At 40.0% G+C, this 25,236-nt stretch overlaps 1 protein-coding gene across 2 annotated transcripts in view; it reads right to left on the bottom strand.

The window, feature by feature from the left end:
* The window catches only part of atp13a3 (ATPase 13A3), a 56,862-nt gene extending 33,669 nt beyond the window's left edge, over positions 1-23,193 (bottom strand). For both annotated transcript variants that reach the window (XM_088914492.1, XM_088914491.1), the window contains exons 1-2: positions 23,006-23,193; positions 2,240-2,314 (exon numbers count right to left, since the gene is read on the bottom strand). The gene's annotated coding sequence lies outside the window, so the exon portion shown is untranslated. The remainder of the gene's footprint in view (positions 1-2,239; positions 2,315-23,005) is intronic.
* Between the last annotated feature and the right edge of the window lie 2,043 nt (positions 23,194-25,236).

Consider the following 25,236-nt stretch of genomic DNA (forward strand, 5'->3'; position numbering starts at 1 on the left):
TGGTACCTGGATCCTTCAGCGGAAATTTTGTATTTGCATTTATACCTCTTATAACACCCAGCAAACAAACATTTTTTTGTGTGAAATGCCTAACACTGCATCAATCACTGCAATCACTGCATATATATGCATAAGAAGGTCAGACCTATATGAGAACTTAGTGTCTACCACTTGAGCATTGTTACTTATAACCAAATCTGCAAAGAAAACCTATGATTTTAGCATTCAGAGTGCAAACGATGAGCTAGGGAAGTTATTAGTGTAGATCAACTTTCAGTAAGCTAAGCTTCATTGACAGCCAGTGAGAATTCAACAACATATGAATTAATAACTTAAGGACATTCAGTGCTACTGATAATTCTCATATGTATTTGCATTATCTAATTAGCAATGTAAATCTAAGATTACTTTAAAACATGCAAATCTCATTTTCTACCAGTAAAAAATCTGATAAACTGTAAATAAAAAACACCCAATTAACTCACACTTTTTTTCAGAAAGTCTGTCACCATTCCCCTCTGGTTGTTTAAATGGGAAATCTAGTCACCCATTTGCTTTATGATAAATAATTAGTAATGAAACAATCACAGTTCTAAATATCAATTCAGGCACCCCCAAAATTAGTCTAAATTAAATAACAGGCATCAAGTGTATCAGACAAAATCTAGTCTGAAACTATTGCAAATTAAATTCAAATTAACAGAAATATATCAGCAAAGATTAAGTTTGACAAAAAGTGGAAAAATATCAAATCCACTTTATCATCATATTCTAAAAGCTGACATTTTTTACATAAAAAACTAAAGATAATGAAAATACATTACATATACTATAAAACAAATATATGATAGGCTTGTACAAACTGTAATCCCCTGAATATAAAGATATTATATTGAGAGGACTGTATCCTACAATGACCTCATCCAAAACAGAAAACACATGAATTGAAAGGTTTTCTATACTCTACCTTGCTTGAGCCACAAGGGTGTAAATGCTGTGAGCTGTGAGCTGTGCGTGAGAAATGGATTTCAGCAAAGTTCTACAGTAGCTTTCTCCTGGCCCTGCTGAATGTGTTCCCAGTGGGAGATCCAAACTCGCTGATCTCTTACGTTCTTAAAATCTAAAGGTCTGCGAGCGCTGCCTTTTCTTCCCCCCAAAAAAAGAAGGATTAGCACACTGTTAAGCAGTTTTTGGCAGGCCGTGCTGGTTTTCAACAATTGCGGGGTGTTAGCTGAGCTCCTGCTCAGGCAGAGGATGTGCCCCCAGCAGTCTTCCCTTGCGGTGAATGTGGCCCAGTCCGTCTGTGAGCGGAGCAGAGGGGGTGTGCTGTGGCCGCTGAGCTCCATGCGCAACGCCGCTGGCCCTGATCTTATCAGCATGGCAAAAACTCTATAGGATATTTTCCCTGGGACCAAACCCTTCCTTCTATTTACAGCAGGAGGCAAAGCATCGGGCATTTTTTTTGGCGGAATTTAAGTATATATATATTTAAAAAAAACAAAAGAAAACAAAACAAAAAGCGAGGGTGTCCCTTTTTTTTTATAACCGGGGTGGGATTCCCACTGCTGTAAACTAAAGATAAAAAAAGCAAAGGAAAATGATTTCACGTCTGTTGCCTTTCGCCCTGTGACATACAAAGATTTATGAGACTTAACGGAGAGCAAAGACTCAGAGAGCAAAGTATTGTGTGGTGCACAGGACCTTGCAGCAGAATAATCAATCCGTTGCAGGATGAAATCCAGTGACAGCTTTACCAGCTTCTTATACAGTAGATTCCTGATGTTCCGTAAGTTAATATTTTCAAAGTTTCTCATATGAAGCTTCTTCTCTGCTCCAGTCTTCTCTTCACATTAACATTTCATATTCTATTTTATTTCAATTTAAAGGTGGTTTAGGACATTTTAACTGTTCTTTATAAATGGATATGTAACGTATTACTATACTATGTCAGACTAATTACTGACCCCTGTTATTGTGCAAGTCACGGTATTTTTTACTACTTAGAAGTTCTACACTTAAGCCTATTGTGTTGAATTAATAGGTTTTATTTATAGATTTCAATGGAGTTAAAGAATACGCTACATTTGGACTAAAGAGCTTTTTCCTTTCATGGAATTACAGAAAACAGAAGAAATACAAAATGTAAGTAGTGAAAAACATGTTCTGGAAAAACATCTAATTACAGATGGCCTGGACAGTGGTTAGTACCAATACAAGAGAAAGGTTCAGTTCAGCTTACCTAGAGACCCAGGGCACAGAGCCCTGAGGACAGTCCCTCCTGCTGCTGAGATAGTGCTGTCTCACTGGGGCCAACCTGGAGAGGAAAGGAAGCACACCTAAAATTAGTTACTTGGGATTACTTGACACTCGCAAACACATTACATCTGACAGGAGAGGCTGTACATCTGCCACAACTCCCCACATTCTCAGAAATTAATGAGGCAAAACGACAAAACCTTTAAGTCTGACTGACGCAAAACTGCTCCCCACGAACTTAAAGAAAAAGAAACAACAAACATGACCCGTGCTTCACTGTGTAAGGTACACTACAGATCGAGCTCGACTGGGCAGGCCTTCACTTATGGAAACTGCAGTGGCAGATTTCGCGGTCATCTTAACCCATGGCACTCAGTCAAACCCTCTGCTTGCAGAGGCCAGGGTACCCATTGTCTTGACCTCCCTTTCCAAATAAAAAATTTGCAGCTTTTCTTCTGAAAAGGAGCATTTTCAAGATAATACCTATACATAAATACAGTGTTTTGATTGATGCAACAGCAAACAGGTCTTCCAAGTACATTAAATGTAATATCCCTGAGCCAAAAAATGTCCGCTTGAACAGAACAAAAACCTCACATAATCATGTGTCAGCATGAAAAACCTCAACATTTTCAGCACTCAGTGCAGTTTAACACCAGAATGGCTGTTGATTAATCACTTTATCAAGGGGAGTGAGGAATATGTTCACTTACAGTGTTCAAACATCTACAGCACTTTCCCATGCTGAATATTGCAGAAATGTTGAAGCAATTCAGAAAATGTAAGATTTTCACAAATCCACGCTGATTTCCAGGCCCTATAAAGTCTATTTTTAGAACAACAAAGAACATGGATTTTAAATAGTGAGTAAAGGCTTTTTGTGGCATTTTGACCAATTGATCATTCATGACGAACTGTGATATACAGCAGTCAATCGTTCAAGTATAAGAACTCATCACTTCATTAGTGAGGGTGTTGTTTGGGCACAGGTGATGAGGGGTTTTAACCTGTCAAATGTCAAGCCTGTCCAAAGGAACTAATTGACACCTAAGACTAACCTTACCTGCATTTTCGTCCCAATGTAACATGAATCCAGCACACAACACACACCCTTTTTCTGCTCACGTAACAGCTACTGTAGGTGAATGGGAAAGAATCCCATTACACACAACCTGGTGCACCAGGTGTACAGTTTGTACTGCTTTTAACCGTGGGCACAGACAATTCTAACCTGTGACATTATCAGATGACCCCTTATTGATAGTGAATGTGTATGTAAATGTGTCAAACCTGTTCAACAAAATGTCAGTGCTACTATTACAAAAAGCAGTCCTATGTCCTAAGTTGCTGTAAAATTTGTTGGAGATGTATAGTTTCTGTTGATGCCATGTATACAAGTCAGACACTTTCACACAAAGCTGATGAATAAAAAGTAACATTTTCAGTATTAATCATTACTTTGTAGCTAGCCAAATAGAACAACCAGTATTCAGTACATTCTTCTGTCACATGATCCATGTGTCTGAGTGACTTCAACACTGATATTTTCCCGATTCTAGCAAAACTGCCTTTCTATAGTATTCCCAAATTAGGTGCTTCAGTTTTCTAAAAGTATTCTTTAACTCCTGTCACACATGCAATTACCACAGAGGTTAGGTCATACTGGCAAACCATATCATGTCTGCTATCAACTTGTTCACTAAGCTTTGTCTGTCCCTTTGTCTTTCCTTTTGAGAACTAGAATGTGAAAACAAAAACTGAGGAAAAAAAATCTGGCAACAAAATCCTATTTCTTCCATTTTTTTTTCTTAGCTGGGAAAACAAGGCACGTTGCATACATACACTGAATCTTTGTCACATGATATGCTCTACTTCGAAAAATATAAATAGCCCATTCATTCTAATTATGTGAGCTAATTGGAAGCATAACTACAACACCCCATCTTGACTAATTCAACAAGGGTTTGAGCAATTGTTAGTCTAACCCTAATGTTACTCCACAGCCTCTACGCTCTCAGATACAGCTTTTTACCTCAATGTTCTCTTCCATGAACACAGCACACAAACCAGTCCTCCGATCAAAGTTAAACTATCAGTTATTACAAAACAGCACAGTGGAATATAAGGCTGCAAAGATTTTTTTTAAATTTTGCGTCTGCCTGTCTCAAGGCTTCACACAACCTCGATGAGTTCTTTTACTTAATTACTATGACATACGCAAGAAAAAGGCACTTCTGAAACAATTTGAAAAAATCATTCCTGACGAAGAGCAGCAAAGGGTGCTTTGTAATATTGGATATTTCATTCCTGATCCTGACGCAGGTCAATATGTCACACTGATATTGGACCTGTATAAGATAAAAGAAGATACTTGTTCAATAGTTTGTGGAGAGTGATCAATCAGTTTTGCAGGTCAAAGAGCTTCAGTGGGATGGATTGCTCCCCAGTCTAAAAAAAAATAAAAAGCTTGACTTTTCAGCAGTAAGTTTATTAGCTATAGGTCTCTTTTTTTGCCAAAGCCTTTGAATGAAATACAAATCAGGAGTTACACAGAAAATGGACAAAGACCTAAGTAGAATTCAATGTTGCAAGTTTTTCTCCTTCAGGAAAATGAAAGGCCCCAGACAAAGCCCCTGATATGATCTTGTCTGAATTATAAATAGTTCTTTCTCTCTTGCACTTCTCTATTGCTATTGTTGCATGTCATTTGATTAGTATTGTCTTCCTTATCATATCACTGAAGTGAATACAAATATTATTCACTTCCTCCAGGAAAACGCCTGACTTGGCAATAAATCCCAATACTAGCTTGAAACCTCAAAGGTAAAAAAATGTTACAGTTGAAGCACAATAGTCAATACTGTACAATTAAACAGTACTTGAACATATTTATTACAGAGAAAAAGAAGTCATTATTCCACAGAGAATTAATGCAAAAAATATATAGCAGATCTGATTTTGCAAAATGGTTAAGCCATACATTACTTCAGTGGGCCGATGTTGCAGGTATTTGCATCCCCAAATCTATTTTCATTTTATGGTCGCTTATAATTCATGATCTTGATTTATGAAGAAAATACTATATATTATGGAGAGTCTGACTTGGTAAAGGATTAGGTGACTGTGCCAACCCATAGTGGGCTTAAGACCTACAACATAAAAAACAGAGTGACTCAAGTGTTTTGAAGACAATTATATGACCATTTTAGCATACTGGTGTCATCCAGAATTTGGATATATTTTACAAAACCCAGACTTGTAAATTAAACAGCCTCTGCTGTCATAAGGGAAGCAACAAAAACAAGTGGTTTGAGTGCATTTCGAGTCATTTCTTCTCCTCAATCAAACATATTTCTGTAAAACAAGACTTCTTTCATTCACATTTTACTTTGCACATGCACTTGGTTGTGCCCAGCGACGGACTGGTGTCCCGCCCAGGGTGTACCCCGCCAAGCGCCCGTTAAGCTGGCCAGCTAAGGTTCCCACCCTTGACTAGATGAAGCGGTTAGAGAGTGGTGGATGGATGTGCACACTGCGCAGTTAGAATTCAGTCATGTGCGGCTCCCCATTGTCCCAGGACTCAACCGGCAGAGGACGCACAGATCCAGTGGCTCAACCTCAAGATCCTGCACGGCATTCACTGAAATTACCTTTCTGGAACCTTCCTACATCAGAAAATGCAAAAAGCCGCACTCCAAAAAGTGTTTTGCCTTATAAAAAGATGGAAGACTACCAAAACCTTCAAAGAGCCCAAAGCAAACCTCCGTTACTTGCATTACTCGAAGACAGTGTAAGAACAATCGTACCCCCTTCAAAGCCATGTTCCGCAAAGTTAACAATAAGCATGACATAATGCCATTAGCAAGAATTCATGGAAACTTTCGGAGGAAAAGTACTTTGCCGTATCCATGCTTTCAGCTCAATACGCTTTCTTTATCACTTCCTCTCCTAATCGCAATCTATTATAATGAGGGCTTTTGTTCCCGGACACACTCAGAACACAATATGCCCAGTATAACACGGATCATCTGACCTTGGCCCAAAATTGTGCCACGTTGAGATTTTAAGGTTAAGTGTCTTTTCTTATTTTTCTCATCAGTCCCAGCCATGAATCTCAACCGCCTCTCAGTTCTTTTGTTCTGTGGCTTTTACACATACATGTTGGATTCAAAACACTAAACCAGCGAGGCCAGCCATGAATACAGGTATCTATCAAACCAGGAACCCTCACCTCCTCCACATTTCTGATCAGCTGACAACCACCGCAGGAAGAATGTTGCCACATCCTTGATCAACCAATCAGAACGTTCCCTGAGTCATGAGAAACAGATGAATGGCTTCATTGATGGCAGCAATATAAGCTACAAAGTCTACTATGAGCTTGTCTTATGTATGCTTTTAAGAGTCAAATTTACAGTTTGTAAAATCAGTACATCAGCAATAAACTGTAAATTTTCTTTCAAATGAAAATGTCAACTCTGTTACTCCTCCAAATATTGCACCATAATCAATAAAGGGCTATTTGTGCACATATATATAAAAATAAATACTGTATACATGCATTTGAACTGCTCCTTAATTTCCCAATATAAGAAGCCTTAGTGTAGCTGTTGCGATTTGTGTTTGTACCCTGTAGCACAGAAGAGGTTAGGCTATGAGATAAGACTAAGTAAGTTACAGTACCTAGCTGTCCCAGATAAAAAAAAGGTAAGATTTTGTCAGAGTTGTAGCATTATAATTGTTTTGCACTGGGTTTGGCAGTGGGGTTCAAAACATTTACATGTCAATAATTTTCCTTAACACATTTCCTCTCATTCATCTCTTATTCTTTTTATTTTTAAAACAGTCAACAGTCAGAGAAGTCCAGATCACACAAAAAATCTAGAAATTGCCTAAAAAGAAGGCTTACGCGATAGCTTTAAGGCTAAAGTAGAGAGGCAGTCATGGTAAGAAAACCAAAAGCCTCCTGTAACAAAATGTCCTGTCATGACAAGTCTCTTTCTTGGTGCAGGACTTTGCTCTGAAGATATTCATTATGCATATTATTCTTATCTGTGCCAGGACAGAACAAAGTCTTACACTGAAATAATTTCTTAAGAGTCACAAACCCAGGACATTTAGGTTAATTATTATGTTGCTCTTAAAAGCACTATACAGAACAACACATCTGACCAGAGAGAGCCTGGCTTCACACCAACAAAGCTGACTTATCAATTATTCAGACAGAGGGCTCTAAAAGACATAGAGAATACTGGTGCCAACATGACACAGCGGCATATTTGTTTTCTGATTCCTTGCACACGGAACTAAATTGCTCTTACTGGTGCCACAAACCAATCATATAGCCGCTAGTCAAAATTCCTGTCTAGAAGGCAACTCTTTCCCGATCACACGACAGAGGAAACATAAACACAACAAAAGTGGAACCCATGAACTCAACAAAGGACTTTAGGGCATTTAGCCCCACTATTTGTGTTGGCTTGAGACCCTGGGCATTTCATTTCGTCACAGCTTAACCAAATACTGTCACCTCCCCAGCTGGGCCGTTGATCTGGGCCTCTGTTTATTCACTTTTCCCGTTAGCCCAGCGGTGTGGATGTTTCCTCGCGGCCCCGGAGGCTGCTCTTGCAGCAGAGGCCCTTTTTTTCTCCTCTATGGTTTTGTGTGGAGTGGGGGAAAAAAAAAAAAACAGCAGCAGAAAAGACCACTTACAGGTCACACGAGTCGGGCCACATCGAATTCCGATTAAAACAGCTCGACAGGCCGCATCCATGCCAGCCACCAACACGAGGTATCTCTCAGACGCTATCAAAGGGCTTGAGCCACGCACAATGTAGAAGAGGATAGCTTGGCAGCAGCCGTAAGCCACCATTTTCACTGTGTGGGGTTTAACATGACAACTGCGTGTCTTTTCGGCAAAATACTAAAGGAAACCCAAACATCTGAATTCATTACAGAATTACATATGAACGCCACATCATTTGCACGGACGTTTAAAATGGCCTGCTTCCTTTTTACTTCAAATTTACAGTTTTGAATTTACAGCGAGCTCACACCTGAAGAAGGCTCCACAGCCGAAACATTGTGTTTTCTTTCCTCTTTTTTTCAGCATGGAATAAACCTATTATTTGTTCCTAAGCAATTATTATTAGTAGTAGTATTATTATTATTATTATAATTTAGTCACTCCTTCTTCATTAAAGCATAATGTAAGCATGCTTTGTATACGGGATATCGCTGTGTTCATCCTAGACTACATTAACAATAACCAACAGATGAAAGCACTGCTGCCCCTTCCACACACCCACGCCATCTCGTCCACCCAGGTCCAGCTGGTCAGCAAGAACCCACCTGACGAGATGGGGGGATTGGGGTCGAGTAAGGGGAATGTACAGTGGATATATTCTGGTGGACCCTGCAAATGTTTAGCTTCCAAAAAGAGCGTGTTCTCCATTTTTCTTTAAAGCATTGCCTGAGAAGACAATGTGCCAAACTCTAGCTCAGCATAGCAAAATGGCGCAACGCTGAATCACTTGGATTTCTCAGCACCTGGGCTGGCGATTCATGAAAGCAGAGTTTAACGGAAGTCTTCATAATAAACGGCTTTCAAAATGGTAGGTCACGTGACAACTTCGTCCAGGGTTTTTGCAGGGTTCCTCCCCCTTCAAGCCTGTGTCAACCCTAACTGGTGAAACTGCAGGCTGAGTCCACTTCACGTCTGGGTAGTACTGTGACCCAGGTCAAAGTTCAAGGGTGAAACAGGCTTGGGTAAGTGCTCTCTTTAGGTAGTAATTACTGTGAGTCAACAGCTGCTCACCCCTGGGACACCCTGAGTGTCTTCACCTTCCTTTTTACTACAGTTTGCTAGTTAGCAATGGTGTAATGATCAGCATGTTCCCAAACCAACCTTTCTACTATAATCCCAGAGCACAACCTTAAACTCAACATGACCAGGATGCCTTAAATAAATAAAATTACAAACAAAAACAAAAGAAGTAACACCAATCTGAATTGGGCAATGTGAATCAGGGCAACTTTAACAAAATCTAGGAGAGTTTGTTAAACTCTCATAAGATCCTCTAACTATAGTTGACACTATAATGCTAGATGTGAAACTTTACCACGCATTTAAATGGTTCTATTATAAAGCTCAGTCAGTTCTAAACACACATACCCTCTTATATGAACTTACCTCCTACCACATGATTTTCTCTCTCACAGACGATAATTAAGCTTGAGCACAAGTGCCAGTCAGGTTACAAAAAAAGCCATATGGTTGCTCTGTTCCAGTAATTGTCAGTTTATTTTGCCAGATAAAGGGTTATAATCCAGCTCTTGCTTGCTGTTGCACTCATTTTAATGGAAGTCATTTTGGTGGTAGGTGACCCTGAAGTCTGAAGTCAGGACATAAAATATGGAAACTAATCAATATAATCTGAACACTTTATCTCTGGAAATAGAGGAAACTGTTCCTTCAGGAGTTCGGAGTCGCACAGAATAATTGTGCCAAGAGGAGTCAAATTCTTTCACTTAACTGTGTTAAATTAAAATTATCTAAAAAAATGCAAGCAGTTTTGAAGACAAGTCCCTACTTAAACAATATTAGAAAACTTCACTCGACTGTTTCACCGTCAATTAAATCGTCATGAGAATTATATTTCCTAAGTTTTAGGGGCCACATGAACAACAACATGTCAGAAGTTAATGGTCCGATCATTAGAAAGATGCTACTGATATTCAGCATTAATTGAGCAAATGTTTTTTTAACAGCAGAAATTAGCAGGTTGTGTGCATCAAGAACGAAGAAAGAGAAATGGAGGCCTGGCAACCATCTTGGTTTTGCATGTACCCCACTCTCACACACATTCTTCTTTGTTACTAGCATTATACTTTTCAAAGCTTTGAGTTAATGGGTTAATCGAGGAATGGTGCCACTTGTGATGTGTAGTTCTGAAATAGGTCTGCGTGCAAGACAATGGCATTTTGAAATTCTGCAAACAAAATAGCAGTCAGTTAGGCCATCGTCATGGTTCATGCAAAAGCACCATTTCACCACGTATAAAACCTGCCATTATCAGGCTGACCTTCTCCCTCAAGTGTGGAGTTAAACAGCGAAGCAGCCACATCTCACCAAGCAGCGGTTGAGCCACCGTGGGCATGAAAATGATCACAGAATTGAACGGGGTGCAAATTAGACACAGTTTTGTTCATTCATTTGGTCTGCCAAGACAAAGGCAGGTTGAAGTGTGAGAAAAGATTGGGGGTCATCTTCATATATGGAGGAACAGTAACATGATATCCTCCCCAGAGAGATCCAAACCAGATTTGGAGTTAATCGGGCAAGGTGTTTTAAACAGTAGGGCGTCAGAAGTCCAGATCAAGTATCAGCCACAGAGTAAAGAAATGGCGGTCTGCCAGCAATCCTGGTTTATTCGGGTACATATGTATATACATCCTGGTGCTATTAGTATGACTGCTGTAAGGTCTGGAGTGTAACAAGGCTGACTATCTTAACTCGGACTGTGACACACTGTGGATGCGAAAATTAATGTACACATTAAAAAACACACCAAAAAAGGTGAGGTGCTTCCCCACAGGAATCAGTCCAAACAACAAGCTGAGCGTGACATAGTCTTCATTACAAAACAGATGTCCGACTATACATGGCTCCAGCCTCGACTGAAATGTCCCTTACTTACTTACTAAGTCCCAGACTTGCGTCCCTTCATCACAAAAAATAAGAATTTGCGACAATAATTTAAAAACTCGTCGCCATTAGCGATCGACACCAAAACATTATTTTGTGTTAATATGTGGTCAAATTTCATCAGGTGAAGAGGTGTGACTCAATTCCATCTTAAGAGTGCAAGCCCTTACGTCCTCATCACAGCGCACAGCAGTGACTTCTGGTTAAAAGGTGGCAAGCTAAGAAGCTACGCGCTAGAACACAGGCCAATGCAAACATTCCACACGCTAGCTGACCTGCTAACAATGGGGAAGCGTAAAATTACACTTTTTTTAAAAGAGTTTGATTCATCCGTCAACAGGTCTGAACGGCATTTCGTGACTTCAGGACTTTGCTTGGCTTAGGTATGACAAAGTTAAACAAATGATGTGTTGCAACTTTTGCTCTAAAACCCAGTTAGGAAGTTGCAGGGAAACCTGAGTTTTTGAAAGAGACAAATCATAAGCGCCTTGGGGCAACGAGTAATTTTTTTGTCTGGAGCCCAGCTATAATATCAAATCAGGCTTCATTGCTTCCTTTCATGCGTTTTGCTTTCCATTAATGAATGCTAGGTGATATAAGATTGCTGTTTAGTTGAATGTACATGTCTGAATTAAAGCCACTCTAGGCTTTAATTGTGTGTAGATTATGTTTGTCCTCATCTCATTGCTTTTCACAGTCTACAGTGTTTCGACTCAATCGGTTTTCAAAAGAATTTTTGGACAGGAGTTTCAAAAAGGTATGACAATGTGCCATCTCAGTTGACACAAGAGCCACATTCTTTTTACAGCTTAATGGCTTGTCTATCCCAGGCCACCTCTCTGGAATGAAGTTCCCAAGCCACCTGGTCCCCAAGCTCCAGCCGTTTCAAAAATGGGTAGAAAAAAATCCCAAATATTCACTGCCTGGAAACCAGTAAATTAATCTGGATAGAACAGTGCAGAGGTCTAAGTCGGCCCACATGCTTTTGGATTAGCAACAGTACAGCACTCAGGCCTGGGAAACCTTCAGCTAAACTCTGGAAGGTCAGCACTGGAAGTGAAATTAAAGCAGCTGTAGAACACCATGGATCACTAAAGGACAGATGATACCTATATAATATGTAGTCCACCTTTATCACTAAACGCTTGTTAAGTAGCAGCAAATGCTCAAAAAAAAAACACTCCTTATTCTTGATACATGAAGGGTGCGAATTAGTTTGATATTATCAACAAAATTATTGACGAAATAACCAATCATTTTGCAGGGCATCTCTGCTGTGTTAACTGCAAGTGTGTCATTCATCTCTCGGCCAATGCCTAACAGGTGTCTCCTATTCTAAATGATCATATTGCATTAAATACCGTCAATGTGACTTTTAGAGCTGTAATACAGAAAGGTGAATGGAACTCAGAAAGAAAAGAAGCAGAGACAACTCTGGCGAACTCAAAATCATTTCAGTGTTTCCCACTTACAAGGTTTAGATACAGTATGACACATATAAGGCACGCTGCAGGAAGATTTCCAGATCCTTTACGAACAGCAAGCAAGCATGAGTAAAATACTTTTCTGTGTAACTAATAGGAGGATGTTCAAATTCCTTAACACCCACCCTCAGCAACAGTATAAAAATATTCTAGATTTCAAATAGAAGAGTCCATTCAAGGGAACATTGTTTTAAAAGTCTTAAATCAGAGCTTCCCAATCTTGGTCCCAGCTATCCCAAAACCAGCTCTTTGCATTCCAGCTGAGCTTTTGGGTACTCAACAGAAACATTCAATAAACCAGTAGTTTAATTAGATGTTCCTCAACTTTTTCAGCTTCTAAAATGGGCTTCTTAAGTGGGCCTAAATAATAACTGTGAGTTTGGACCTTCTTTGCAACGAAAAGCTGGAAATGCAAATCAAAAATGGCTTTACTAAAAAAAAAAAGGTCAATTATGTAATTAAAATTAATGAGCACAAACAACAAGCAAATAAAAGCTGAAGTCTTAGTTAAATTGGATTTTTAACTGCCCATTGCGTCTTACAGGAAAATCTTTAGCATCCAATATTTTAAGTGCCTAGTTGATAGGAAGCAATAGAAACATTTTTTAAAATAAAAATCACTCTAAAAAGCACTGTAGCTACACGCTCTCATGACATTGTTAAAACAGAGCCTACTTGCTGTGAAAACTACTTTTTTTTTTCAATATGATTAAGGTCACTTAAGTTAAAAAAGGAAGTGACACTACAAATGAAACCACTGCTCAAAGAAATGGTATGCACTGCTGATCTTTTTCCAACAGCTATTTAAACTGCCCTTTTGGCATAAGCTGTATTTTCTGATTTGCACTGTCATCCAGCATTTCACAGTTGCTCGTCTTATGTCGACAGCACTTTATCATGTCTCCAGCCCAGGACAAAGATGGTTTATTCTGGCCTTGTAGGAGGTAAACCACAAAGAAATGACCAGAATAGTTTCTCTTTGGCCAGAGCAGCCCCAGGGCTTCAAGGACAAACAGTATCTGGTCTTCAAAGAGACTTGCACCATGTCAGGATATTTCTCACCGCAACTCCAGCGTCAGCACTGGTGGACTTTCTGTTGCAACATGCCATCTTTGAACAAATCAGTGAGGTCTAGCCTTGCCAAACCTCCTCACGGTCCAGAGACACGAGGCTCTACATTTCTGACACTATCTACAACTGCAGTGGGAATTTGCACAGTGAAACAAAACTGAATATGCAGATAAGGAGAAGAGAAAAAGAAAAGGAAAAAAAAATATTTCAATAAAGAAGTACAATAAATCCATTCTTCCCTTGGAGAATTAATATTTTTCAGCTTTTCTATTAAATATCTTTTAATTATTTCCCCATTTCTTCTAATTTTAATCTGTTTTTTTTTATTTTTCCAGGCAGTATGTACAAATAGCAATGATTTACTTTCACCAGGATGAAGATACAAATATTCCATCCCTTCTTACACTTTCTATAGGAAACAAATGGCTTCACGTCTAGCTGGGCAGTGGCTCCTGTATCAGCAAGAGGCATCATTAGCTGCACAGGGCACCACATGAGCTTCCGTCTACAGCTGAAACCCACACTCACAGCAGCAAACACCAGCACTCACAGAACTACAATACTACTTAGGTCACACAGGAAGAAAAGGGCTCTGTTGTACACTCCCTGGCAGCCCATTTGCGCTATTTTGTTTAGCGGTGGTGTACAATTAGAGAGTCATGTTTTCATGGCACATGACAGCCGAGAATTATTCTGCAGGCACACGAATTGGTTTTTGCCAGAGCCTGGACTCGCATGAAATATGAGCTGAAGACAAAAATCTCATCTGCATAACCACCGATATGTCAGTGTTTGCCCAGGAGGAAGCTGTTTCATACTATAAAGACCGAAAAAAACATTTGAACATTTACATCCAAACTGTTATCGAAAGTAACAAGAAACATCTCAGAAATGTCTCAGCCTCTCAAGCACACACGTACCCCTGTAAGAAAGGAGTAAGAGCATTTACAAAGGAGTTTACCTTTTTAAGTGAACTCGACAGCAACACACCACCTCTTCACTGCCTCCTGCCCATCTCGCCCTCAAAACGGGACGATATCGCAAGCGTCTCCAAACCAAAACACAGCACTTTCAGCCGAGCCTAGAAGACCCACACACGAGGTCTTGATTGCATTATAACTGCTAAGATAAGTCAGCTTGGGCTTACCAGAATGAGGACACAGATGTAACTCTCTGCTGAAGAACTGCCAGTTTGCTAATTTTAACACTCGGGCTACCTGTCAATTCAAATAAGCAATTAAAGGACCAGTCCCTCAAGTATCTCCTTCATTGCTTCACATTCAGGTAGCTCTCAGGTGCTGATTTGACAGGCCAAATGTGAAATTTATTTGATATCTTAAGGGCTTATACCGAAACACCAAAAAAAAATATTATTATCAGTTATTATGAATTAACCTAACCTTTCATGAAAAAGCTGAAATCATTGTGTTCTTAAAACCCATTTAGTGAGCCAGAAAATGTCTTTGGAAAAGAGGTCAAGCTATTATTTACAAACGTCTTCATTATGCAGGTGATTTACCTACACAGTTTATTATTATTATTATTATTATTATGATGAACATTGCCAGGAAACTTTTACAGATCAATTTACCCTCAGCTTCAAGAATTTATATGGGCCACAGAACCAGGAGTGAATACACAGAAAGTGGCACAAGGAGGCTAATCTGCTATTAGCATGGCTCTGTGTATACTGTAATTCTCACCAGATGGCACAGACTGACCACACTCTGAGACCAGCGCATAGAAATACTTTTAATATTGCAGTCTTCGTTATAATGAGAAGACCAAGGCAGCACTATTTCTCTTTAACACCTAGGGCTAATGGTTTACTAGCTATTCTAACAAAATCAACTGTGCTAACGACTGAAACAATATAACTACTTGTTCTAATATCGATCAAAGACTTCCCAAAAGTGCATGTCAGGTACTTTTGCAAGGCAAACAATTCAATTTCACACTTTCACAATAAGCGTACTCTCCAACTTCCTCTCACTCGTGGGTTTTTGAAGACGGAATGTTTTGATGGAACAGGTGGAATGGTAAAGTTGACTTTAACAGGAACAAAAATTATATAGACTAATGGAAGTGCAAAAGAACAGGAAAGCATGCATATATACAGTACTGCTCTTTTAAGCAGGCTGGTTTGGCTGTTTTCCAGCCAGTAATCTGTTGAAGAACTTGGGAGAGTCCGGTTACTGATTAGGTAATTCTCGTAATATGCCTGATTGTTTCTGAAAAGATGTAGTCACAGCCTTATTTCCTAGAGAACCGAGACGAAACATACGGAGTTACCACTCCTATTCAGCCTAGATTCACTCCCCGATATCTGTCATTATACTCAAGACATTATACTGCAACTGTTACTACGTGGCAGAACTGATTTTTCCCGCAGTGTGAAATATAACTGAGATGGCACAAAACCCTTGGAGAATCCTTGATGGAATTCTAGCTTTCCAAGATACCCGACATCTACATTGCCCCAGCTTTGCTATAACATCTCTCCACTGTTTACCCACATGTCATAGACCGGAAACACATGGCAGTACAGTTAAATTATTCCATTTAAAACTATGAAAACAGTGCAATAACACTATACAGTAAACCCTCAGCTTAACAGACTTTACTGAATCAGCTACAGTGGAATCTTGTCTGTAAAACCAGAAATACCAGACTTTCCCCACAATAACAGGGAAATGCACTAATAAGGTACAAATTAGTGCTACACAGGTTTAAAATTCAGGAATTATTTGATTCTTTGATGGGTGTTATTTGTGTTTTGTATGCTTTTGCGACTTACTTATGACATGAAATAAACAGCACGTATGTTAATGATTAAAAAGGCAGAATATTTTTTTTCATTGACTGTGTTGATTACAAGTGTTACAAAATAAAGCAAAAGGGAGCAAATATATAGTGCGTATATATACATATTTCCCATATAATAATGTGTTTCTGGGATGAAAAAACATCATTTGTGATATAAAAGACATCTGTCAAACATTGACAAACTTCTTCCCTATTAGTCTGTTAAACCAAAGGTTAACTGTACTATTTCCAACACATTTAAATAGCAGTACTTAATTGACAAAACTGCAAACCAAATCTCTTGGGGTGCAGCACGAAAGGTCTTTTAGGTGTTATTTTGCTGTACCTGTGTGCCACTGGGTTAGCAGAAAGCAGTCATACCCTGTAATGGTAACTTAAGGCAATGAAAAAGAACAGGAGGTGAAATACCAAGCCACACCCGTCTATGGTATGCGATAATGGAGATGCATCCTTTTATCCAATCAAATCACCAAGTACACAGTTTGTTTCCCATCAAACTAAATACATATACAGGCACGAATGAATTAAATGGATAAATCTAAAATTATGTCAGGGTCTATTTTAAAAAAGTAGTTGATCTCAGAGCTGCATTATCTTTACAAAAAACAAAGTATAAAATACTAAATGTACGGTGCCTTTTGTCTTTTTTAAATGTTAACAGATTCTTAGTAGATATTAAAGCAATTAATACTCTTATACATGACTTATGACAAATTTTCAAATGTATTGCAAGTTGAGACTTTTTAAAAAAAGTGTATACAGAGTATTATAGATCAATATCAGACTTAATCATCTGAAAGTGAAAGAAAATGTCAGGTGTAATTTCTTGGACTACTCCATTAGGTGTTTCTTACTATAATATTCATGTTTTCATGTTTTACACCACATATTTTGATTCACATTTGAAGTAAAACCAATTACCTCAAGGCTGAAAAAGAAATTCTGTGTCGTTCTGTAATTCTGTTCATATACTGCATGTTACTGCACACGTGCTGCCCCCCAGGTACAGTACATTCAGTGAATCTGGCTGCTTTTCATGCTCCAGCATGAGAACTGGCACAAGACACAGGGCACTACGGCTCAGGGCACTGCTCTGTTATCTCAGTTTGTGCTTTTCCACATTGCGTTGCAAAAGGCTTTTTTTCCCCAGCCCTTCACTGGCTCAAGTTAATACCACAGTCTCTGGTGGAATCTTCTGGACTTTCTTCCACCATCCTGAAAAGTAGATGTAGCCTTGCCAAAGGAAAAAAAAATCAATTATGATGATAATCATCTACAGTAAGTAGGTTTAATTGGTCTGCTCACCACAGTGGTACACTACATATTTTAAAAATGAGGCAAACGATGACTAATAGACGTCAAAGATCTAGAAAACTCCAACAGTCTAGAATTATTTGAAATACTTCGCAACGTGATTACAGTTCACTGCAGAAAGTTAAGTTCCAGTTTAAAAACTGGAAAGAATGGGCCTAGACGGAAAGTTTGAATTAAGATTATTTGTCATCTCAAAGGAGCAGCATTGTGGCCCAGTGGTTAAGTGTTGCTCTCTCATAACGCTGGGGCCTTGGCTTCAGCTCCTGGGGTGCTATCTGCATGGAGTTTGTGTGTTCTCCCTGTGTGCATAGCTCCAGGTGCTCCAGTTTCCTCCCACAGTCCAAAAACACACTTGTAGGTTAACTGGGTTCAAGGAAAACTAGCCCTGCTGTGAGTGTTTGTGTCTGTGTGTGCTCTGTGATGAACTGGCGTCCTGTCCCAGAGTGTATCCTGCCTTGCGCCAGTTGCTTGCGGGACAGGCTCGGGTTTTACCGGCACCCTGTATTGGACAATGCTGTTAGAAAATGGATGGATACATAATATCGGGGGGCAGCATGGCTGTGTAGTGGTTACCATTAGTGCCATCTGCATGGAGTTTGTTAACCAAACCAATGACTCAGTATGGTAATGGGAAATGGTGCTTTAGGAGCACTGTTCAGATGAAATGTTACACCAAACTCCTAACTACTTAGTAATTTAAGATCTCCTCGAGCCATTTCTCAGATTAGTAGCATTAACCCAAATATCCTGGCTGAATTCCACTTTGGGCTTGCACAATCTGACCTAGCTAAATTTCCTTTTAATGCAATTCGGGAAATACTTTCTCACTTCTCGAGCGATCTGCTGAGTAGTGTGACTTCTGGCACAGACCGCCTGCAGCCCCTCAACCAGACAGGTGCTGTTAACTTTAGTGACAGAAACTGAACAGAACACTGAGATCCTTTAGGATGAAAAGTTCTGTATAAATATATAGATGATTATTATTACCGCTGTCAGAAACTGAGAGAGCGCGTTCTGCTTGTTGCATTCAAATCACCATGTGAACTGCAAAAAAGGAGGATATTTTCTGAAGTTGGAATGAGCTCCCAGGATTTTCTGAATTGCCATCGCCGAGGAGCCTAAACAAATTGCTGGACTTGGCAACAATTGGAAAATGGGAAATTCCATTCCCCTGATTGGGTCATATACTGAATTAGTCATCGCAGACATCATTAGTGGCAGAATGAGATCACACCTCCACATGAATGAACATGTGCTTTTCTTGTGCACTCCGACAAGCACATTCATTACACAAGGCCTTCCAAAACCTGGGCTTGGGTTTTCATATCAGCAATAGTCTTACTTTTATTTTTTAATAAATTAATGAATTTGCTTGATTAGAACCTTTATGTTTTTCCCTGATCTGAAATTTGCAAGAAATATTAAGTGACTTATACATGCGTTACTCAAAGCTTGAAATCTCAAACTCATTGGTACCAAATAAAAATGAAAATAAAAAGGGTGTGTTAAGCACATTATTAGTTACAGAAATAAGAAAAAAAACATGTTTTTGTCCATGTATCCAATAGGCTCCTTTGGAGAGAAAACCAGGGGAGACAGGTTTGGGAAGCAATGTACTAAAATAAGTTGTCTGTAAATAAATAATAAAATAGACAAATGTTTTTAATAAAAACATGGAATTACCGAATGCCATACATATGCAGCATTTTTTTAATAGAGGCTTTTTAGATCTAGTTCACACAAACTCCTTCCTGTACCAAGGGAGAACACTTATCTCCTGAGGTTTTATGATGAGGGATACAATAAAGTGAACTTTATATCCACCAAGGGTTGCCAGAATGAAACAGTCTACACCGCGACATCATAAAGCCACTGTTCTCTTCAGGAAACCCTACCTCTCTTCTATTTAGTCAGACTGGGACATTCTACCAACACACTTCCATAGGTTCCAGTAATTCAGGCTCCTTAACAATGCTTAACAACTGCAGGCATTTTTAACGATTCCAAGATAGCGAGAATAGGACAATGCCCAATGACACCTACTTAATCCTCTGATGTGGCTTTTGTTACTTTTTTTATCAGATCTCAGACTGTGGAAATCACATGTAAAAAACCCTTTAAGCTGAAAACTTGAAGGACTACACAAGTACTGGGTAGAGAATCACAAGGAAATATGGGGCAATAAGAAATGCATGTTGCGCAATCAAGTTCAAGAGTCGACAGCGATGTCAGATAACAATGCTGTGTGTGTTGTTCTGCACTACCCCCCTTCTACAGTGCACAATTATGCGGTGCCGCCCTTGCAGTGATATCAGTAAAATAATATTATTTATTCCTGCATTTTCAATAACCAGGTATTCTAATACAGGGGCACTGTGAGCCAGAGCCAAACACAGTATGAAATGTCCCAGATGGCAAGCAAGTCCACTGCAGGACAGGCACTCACACGCAAACAGGGTACAATTTGGAGACGCCAATTACCTAGACAGCATGTTTTTGGACTGTGGAAGAAAACCGGAGCACCAGACAAAAATGCAGAGGGGAGAACCTGCAGACTCCCCACAGATCATATCGCAGGACACAGAAAACCAGGATTCAGAAAGCTAGGAGGCAGCATCACTAACCTCTGCATCACAATGACATAACAGAAATCAATTCAAACCAGTAGCTGCAGAGTCTCTAACAATGAATAAAAGCTGCTTTATCATTCCTCTCTCCTTTGGGCCAGTATACAATTTCATAAGTCACTTCTTCTACATTCCAAGAGCCGTCATTTCGTAACTCTGTCCTGTGTGAATCACCCCAGCGAGCTCTTCGGAAGGAACAGTGAACCACAAACCAGAGGACACAGCCCATAGGACAGCAGTAACGATGGGAAGAGCATTTAAAACTCAGAACGGGAGGCACTGCTTGCCCAAAAGGGTGGTGGGAGTATGGAACAGACTACCCAGACAATACACTCGGTTCTTTCATCTGGATCATTGGATCAGTTTGCTACTAACTACCCAACAGGCTAGATGGGCCTTCTCTCATTTGTAAGTGATCTTATGAGAAATAACATAAGATAAGATCACTTTATTGGCCATATACAATTTCTTGTATTATGAATTTGTCTTTTCGCTCTCCCCAGCATGCTCTCCATGAGACACACAGACAGGGAGAGAAGCTTGGGGTCAGAGCACAGGGTCAGCCATTTATACGGTGCCCCCGGAGCAGTTGGGGTTAAGGGTCTTGCTCAGGAGCCCAACGGAGTAGGATTCCTCTGCCGGCCGCGGGATACGAACCGGCAACCTTCCAGCCACAGGTGCAGATCCTGAGCCACAGAGCCACCGCACCGCCCCTAAAACATAGGTCACGTTGCTCCAAGTGAGTAATAACCCACTCCCCGAGTTGTGCTCTCACTCAAGGCATTATGGAGCCTACAGCATTTCAAATATGTATGGCTCTACTGGACAAGTGTGCCAGATGAGAATGCCTTCCAATCTGCCTTTAAACCACGGAGTACAGGAGTCATCACATATAAGAGGCACAAAGCAGCAACTGGGAGTTCTAAATTGGGTGGGTATACAATGACATAAAATACAATAAAAGTTGTATATAGTTTGTACCTCCTGTGGCAAAAGACCTCTTTTTATTAAAGACGTATGCAGAGCTAGGGGCACAGACCACACCATTAAGAACATAAGAATGGCTACAAATAAGAGGAGACAACAGGTCCTCTATCTGGTCCATCTGCTAGTTTGTAGCTAATTGATCCAGGGAGCTTTTTCAGCCGTTTCTTCGAGGAAAGCAGGGTAACAGCTTCAATTACACATCTGGATAGCTTCTTCCATACTGCCACAGCCCTCCCACAATTCCCTTTCTTCTGCTGAACTAATCTGAGTGCCCTTGCCTCACTTTACAATGGTTTCAGGTCAATGAAACATAAGTGATATCTCCTTTTCTGCTTCCATTTAAACTGTGGGGGGGAGAAATAAAACATCTGTCCAAATCAGCAGTTAGACATTCCTAACTCCAAGAGTTACACAAAATAGGCTTGATTAGCTACTATAAATGGTGACCCCCAGAGCTCTGATCCTGTGAGAGAAGCAGCTGGACACACCAGAACATTATTCTGCCTCGTCAATGGAGGCCCTGCAGGTATGCTAAGAACCAAGCATGAGTTTCACAGAACGCAATGTTGGTTGGTTGGGGAGCGAGGTTACGGATTCGCATGAATTGATGCCTCAATCATGTGTTCGAATTCCTATTCTCATAATTGCTTTTTTTCCGCCAGCGAGAAGCTTGAAGGCAAGCTCACTGGAACAGAAATAAAGCCATCGAGTGCTTCTTAATACTCAGAAGCCAACTGCACCACAGCAAGCCTGCTGTACAACAGGGCAATGCGTGTTACTACTTTAGTAATGGCATCTGAACAGGAAAGAAAAACCGGTACCGCAAGCACACAGCAGCATGTCACCTGAAATCTAATCTAGGCTGCCATGTGCGGTTCTTGTTCATTTCTTAAGTATCTGTACTTTCAAATATAAAACGGGTATAAGGGTTTCAAAGCTCAGAAAATATAATTACCGTATGTCGTGTCTAAAAAAACATTACAAAGACTGACTGCACATACATTTAGGCCGAACGATTTATGCTGTACGAACAGGTAGGTCGACAGTCATACGGTACCCTAAACGTACAGTATTACTGTCAGCGTCCAGCAATATTACGGCACATTAAGGAAATATCTATTTAAACAAACCCAAACCTTAAAAACAACCTGGATAATGATCGCAAATACCTGAATTTGCCAAGCATTTAAAGCCGAGTATCCATTACTACCATTCTTGTAGTACCACGTTTCGTTCGCTTCAGAGGGACGGAATATGACTACCAGACTACAAATGCCGCACATGGGCTCACCAGACATGATCTAAACCCTCGAAATACCCGACACTCATCCCCACTCACAGCTTTGCGGTCTATCAGCGTTGTAGCCATCGGCTGTTGTGACATTCAACCTTGACCGAAACCCCTTTCGAACCGTTGCGATTTCAGTCTCCATGAACAAGTCATATCACCCCTAGATCGACACCATAAGGTTTTTGTTTTAAAATGTAGATAATACACTGATTAAATGTGTAACCGTGCTAGTTCCTATAAAAACGTCTTGTCGTCTTAGCAGTGGCCAAGAGGGTTGCTAACTCTTTTTTTTATTATTCGTGACACACACGTACAGTTCAGAATATTCAGTCATCACACTCTCCCCTCATGGCCGGCTGATGATGACAGTAACACTACCAACACACACTTACACACATGCAGTGTTAAGCAGACCAAAAGGGGGAAAAAATCATAAACTTACCAAAGCACCACCTGGATTTATTTTTCTGTGTATCACCTGAAAGTCATGCTGCGACCGAGATCGTCTTCGAAGAAAAGAAGTTTTCCTGCGCTCGGCTCTTTCAGTTTAAGAGAAATGCGGCCGCTCCACGCCAGGCTTTGTAAGAGATGCGTGTGTGTAGTGTTGACAGTCCGCTGGCGGAGCTCTGGTTCGCCTGCTTGCCTACACAAGAGGAAGTGAGCGGCAGGATATGACATCACTGGCAAACTGAAGGAGAGGAGTAGTACCGCGCTCGTATTCCGCGCGAGCTGTGGCATGTTTATGCGTTCTGTCCTGTTATACTGGAATTTGAATTTTTTTATTGTAAAAATCCTGTTTGTATATTTAAATTAATATACATTTCTGTTCGATGAAGCTCATCCTACACACACGTTAGCAGGTTGATTTTGCCAACGTGGAACTCTACGTAGTCGTTATTGCTGAGAGGTTGCTTGTATTGTCTGTTGAAGAGAAATGTCGAAACTTGGGTTCGATAACGTGCTTCTTTAATTAAAAACTGCCTTTGTATTAAAGAAATAAGTTGTACGAATACACTTGAAAACGGAGTTTCTTTACCCGTCAGACATACACGGTTGGGAGGTATCCGATTATTCCCGTCCTTTTATGGAAGAAACAGTGTATGCAGCAAGCAACGTACAGTATAATTGGTAGTGGAAAAGTCCTGACTGACTTGGCGAGGTTTTGAGTAAAAGAGACCGTTCAAATAATAACGAATTAATTCAAATATTAATCGTCTCATCAAAAAATAGAACATGTAATGTATATTAAATACAGAACATTAGGTGAAAGCAGCACTATGCAGGTTGTCGGTGTTAATGTAATTGCAGGACTGAAAAACTAACTTGCAAGGACATATGCTACTTTTTCTTCATTGGACACGTTACCTTTTGAATTGCTCTTCTCAATGCAGTTTTGTCCGGTGTGGACATTAAATGCCGTCCACTGAAAACGAAGCAGGGTAAGGAGAACGTCATGTCCGCTGTCACTGCACAGCAAGACCATGCAGTACCCATTGGCTAATTCTTCTTGGCAGAGACCATAAATAACTGAAGAGCCCCAGTTCAGCAAGTTTAATATGTAGCCTTAAAATCATCAGTTTTTAAAAGGCCTGGGACAATTGATCTGCATTCAGTTAAGTGATTAAGAGTTAATCCACCCATTTTCTAACCACTTTATCTAATACAGGGTTGCAGGGCAGCTGGAGCATATCCCAGCAAGCAACGTGGGCAAGGTAGGATACACCCTGGGCATCGTAGGGCACACACAGGGATTCATGGCAAGAGACTATAATGTTTATACAAGGTGTAGAATATACTGAAGCTATCTTTCCTTGTTTTCTGTAAGGAGCAGCAGTATCTAATATCTTGGAAACCAGGGCACTACAACATTTCTCAAATGGAATCAGACTACAGTCATTGACCAAGTATGATTTGAGATTCATCAGTTCTTAACACATATCTTGACTGGCTTGTCTCTCAATTCATATTTGAATGTAAGAGTGGACTGCTGTCGGGGCCCTCCTGAGAAAGGGCTCTCCCTTTTGAATTAGTTACAAGAAGAAAAGACATCTCTCTATGTTTTACACAGTCAGCAGGATTGTAGTGTATGCGGACTTGCGCTGGGCACCATGAAAAATGAACATTTTTAGAAATGGGTCACAACCAACCACGGAAATACAGTTGGGCAAGAGAGTTTCCTTCACATTGTCCTTCTAATCTTCACATTGTGCAAGTACAGAGTAAAGGAAGTTCATTAACTGTACATCAGTTAAAACAAGAATATGACTGACAAGCAGCTGAGCTCAAAGGTCAGTCATGAACAGTAATACTGTTTTAAAAGAGATTTATTGATGGAAAGGGTTCTGTGCTGCCAAATCTACATCAGTACTTCTCTGACTCGGAGACTTATATGGTAGGCTTGATAACCACCTTTACTGGTTTCATAGAGGAAATAAACCTGTGACCCTCTTTTACAATAGGTTAGGAGCTTGCTGCGATAGTGATGGTTATATGCCATATCCATTGTCTAGAATTTTTTTTTTTTATGCGGTGCAAAACAAAAGAATAGTTATAAAAACAGTTTTGTGAATTCACAAGGCAATTCATCATCTTGACAAAAAAAAAAGGAAAATTGTCGTAGTTAACTCTAAAATGTGACAAATACCGGACCAATGCAGCTCAAATGTGTTAATA

Source organism: Atractosteus spatula, chromosome 4 (genome assembly GCF_055471065.1).
Source record: "Atractosteus spatula isolate fAtrSpa1 chromosome 4, fAtrSpa1.hap1, whole genome shotgun sequence".
NCBI classification, from domain to species: Eukaryota; Metazoa; Chordata; class Actinopteri; order Semionotiformes; family Lepisosteidae; genus Atractosteus; species Atractosteus spatula.